Below are 3,781 nucleotides of genomic sequence, written 5' to 3'. Positions count from 1 at the left end.
CAAAGCTAGAGGATTCTTAGAGGCGCTGATGAGGTATTTTAACTGCTCAGCTTTTCCTGTGGATTTTTGAGGTCACAACACCGCTGTCAAAATACCTACAGTCAAGTGGACTACATATCTTAACTGCACACAGGATGGTAATGGCAACTCAAGATGCCATGAAGAACATGGCAAGAGATTTTAAGTCAGTTAAGCAAGCTGCTGATACCCTCGTCCAGTGGGCAAATGCACAACTCATGGTGGAAGAGGACTGTGAGCTTGAGTTGGAGGCAGAACTTCCACAGAAAAGGAAGAGGAAAAGGAAGATGATGGCTGGTGAAATGAACAAGTGACGAGACTCTCACAGATGCAAACAGAGCCTATGAAGTTGAGGTCCATAACCAGATTATGGATACAATCACAGAGAGCATCCACAGGCGTTTTCTGACCCATGCTACACTCTATGCCGACTTGGCCCTTCTTGATCCGAGAAACTTTGCTGAAGTGTCATCAGATTCTCTGCCTGATTCTGCATTTCAAGAACTTAGCAAATGTTTGCTCAGGTTTGACAGCAGAGCGACAGCTGTCAATTTGCAGTCTGAGTTAAAGTGTCTGGCAGCTCAGTGGCCACGGCTTAAAATGTCTGCACTTGAAGAGTACAAAGTCAGGATGGTAGGGGGTGGCTGTGATGATGACGAAGAAGACACAGATGTACTAAACAAACAGTGCAAATCTTGTAAGGAATGCCCAGTCTGTTGCTATCAAATTCTGAAACGCTACAACCTCTTCACAGATGCCTATCATATCCTTGGCTGGGGATACAGGTTCCTCCTTACTCTGTCAAAAGTTGAATAAGAAGCACAGTCACAAGAACACCTGGAAGCATTCATGCTTATGACCACAGAGAAAGACATGTCATCACTCATGTCCCTTGACAATGACTTGGTCATAGACAGAGTTGCAGAAAAAAGCGACCTGTTGAAGAAACTCCTTATCCCCCAACATTAAGTAAAATGCCATTGCTGGTTTCTTTTTTTAGGTGAGTATTCAACCTCCATTTCTATGAGTATTCAAGTTAAACTGTATATTTACAGCCTCTTTACATTGTGATTTATCATAACTCATACAGTACTATGTGTTGTGTGTTTCAGATACCTGTTTTGTATTGGTTCAGCCAGAGGGACTGCAGTGTGACGAGACCTTCATTTCTATGTGAGTATTCAAGTTAAACTAGAATACTATGCTCTTAACACAACATCTAGTCAACATCAGTGCTATTGCTATAATTTGGATGGTATAGTATCATGAGCCACAATTAAAGTATTGTGACACTCATGCCAGGCGTTATTGTTGTTGTTGTTGAGTTTCCGCGCGCCGATTGCTTTGGGCCGGGCCTAAAAGTGTCCTGAGACAACTTCTGTTATGAATTGGCGTATACAAATAAAATTGAATTGAATTGAATTAAATGTGATACTGAAAACTGTTATATTATGGAGGTGATAGCTTGGGACTTTAATTCGTTAAGAGTATGAAACTATATGGTGTTTTTTAGTTTTTTTGTTGAGAACAGTCTTTGGGAGGATCACTTTGGAAGAAAAATATTTTGACGGCTTCGCTGGCCATTTTCATAAAGTAGACATGTTATTGAAATGGGCCAAAGGCAAACTTAGGGACTTAGGATGGTACTGGAAGGGATTAAGTGGGGTATGCTCGTAATATCACTTGGTTGTTGGCTGAATGAGTGGCATTTAGTGTGAGTGAGGATAACAGCATTTAAAGGTCAAGAATAGATTCAAATATATATTTTTTGAATGCCACTTTAATTTAACAGAGATATCTGGTGTTTTGAAAATTTCCAAGTAACATAACTTTTCACAAGTATTTATATTGCTTTGTTTTCTGTTGGGTTGTTTTGTAACTGAAGATGATAGGTAGGACGTGCTGGGTGGCACAAATGCTGGGGATGCACACATGGGCTTGATAGCCAGGCACACTGTATGGTTAAGCAACATTGTGGTATATAGGAACGAGAGAGAGAGAAGAGAGACAGAAGAGAGAAGAGAGAGAGAAGGAGAGAGAGAGAGAGAGAAGAGAGATGATCTATTTGCCATGGCTAGAATAGGTTGGACATTTTATAGCAAAAAAACTGGACTGGGCAGGAAAAGCGACTTGTGCAGTTTGGATTTGATGATGTGAATAACAAAGTTAAAAACAAACTACAAGGATGAATGAAAAATTGGAGCAAACCTATCACCATCGGGGCCAAGTTAAAGTGGTCAAGGGAAGACCAGAGGCAATGGTGTCAGGTCTCAATGCGTGCCAACCAAGCACACCTCATATTGAAGCACAGTGTTAGGCTGTGTTTTGCTAGAGAGTATGAAATAAATGTTTCCTTGGCTCCAACAGCTTCCATGAAGACTAGCCTGCCAAAAGAAATGAATTTAAGGAAAGATAAACTGTTGGCAAAATATAAGAACCATAGTTTAATTATAGGTCGTCGGTATCATTATTTGTGGTCTTTAGCTCGCTTTCGGTCCTGTTAAGTAATGTTTTGTTTTGTGTTATTACAGTTTTTTTTTCTTTTTGAGCTGTTAAAAATTGGCTTTGTCATTCAGCTTTTTAAAGCGGGTTGTCTTTGCCAGGTAAACCCAGCTTAAGAGAGTCTGTATGACTGCTTTTATAAAGGTTTAACGTTTTGAGGAATGTGGCATGGTGAACTAGTGGTCGGGATACAACGTGAAGCTCACATCATCACGTTTGAAAGTCTTTACTGTAGAGTACCAAAAACCACTGTAAGAAAAATACTGTTGTACTTTTTGGGACTTAAGGTTACTGTTTTGTACTGTTCTATTTTTGTTGGGAAGTGTTCAGAGATTATGGAGGACATTTAACAGTTTGGTAAAGCAGGAATTATTCATTGATAAAGGCTTCTTTAATTGATAATATTTGTGAAAAGATTGAATATGCACAGAATAATTTTATATAATAATATGGGTCTTGGTCAGTTAGTGTGTTTTTCAAGCTCATGTTTTGTTTTGGAATTCAGAGAATGAGGCTGAAGTCACAATGCTTGACCTTTGTCCACAAGCATGGCATGGGCAGTGGCGTGACAGAAGGACAAGACAATAAGGGTTGAAGCAGTAGCAGTCAAGTGGCAAAACTTGCCAGTCAAGACAATATCTCTGAAACACTCCAACAAAAAAAGAAAGTACAAACAGTAACTTAAGTCCAAAAGTTAGTCTGGAGCCCTGCACAGACTGCTTGTCTGGTGTGGGGACAGAGGTCTCTCATGAGCCTGACATGCCATTTTCATCGACGCTGATAACGTGGGCCTGCCCAGAGCACAACATAATCCAGGGCTGTTCCAACGAGGTGGAACTCAACGCGTCTACATGCTGCAAAGTGAATGGCTGGAGCAAAAGGTTCTTTAACCACCTTCATCAGTCCAAGTTGAGCGCGTCTGTCAGTGAAGTCTCTGCGATTTATTGAGAGCAAGAGGAAGCCGTCTTCCACTGGAGAGCACGCTGAACAAAACTCTGCTTTTTGCACCACAATCTGGTGCTGCATCAATTAGGACTACTAAATTTGATTTAGACTTCACATTTCTGTGCAGAATTTTATTTAACTCTGTTTATTGTATTTTATAAAACTTCAGGGAACTTATTATTTATTTTTTACATTTTCATTTAACTTTATAAAGACAGGCTGCTGAGCCTGGGAGCTCCCTGCACTTTTTGTTAGAATTTTAAAAGCATGTTAGCAAATCTGATAAGCTGTCTTAATAACATATACTTAAAACTCT

This window comes from Morone saxatilis, unplaced genomic scaffold (assembly GCF_004916995.1).
Source record: "Morone saxatilis isolate NCDOM2014 unplaced genomic scaffold, NCSU_SB_2.0 Contig9, whole genome shotgun sequence".
Lineage (NCBI taxonomy): Eukaryota > Metazoa > Chordata > Actinopteri > Moronidae > Morone > Morone saxatilis.
The sequence above is the reverse complement of the archived record's forward strand: the minus strand, read 5'-3'. Positions refer to the sequence as shown.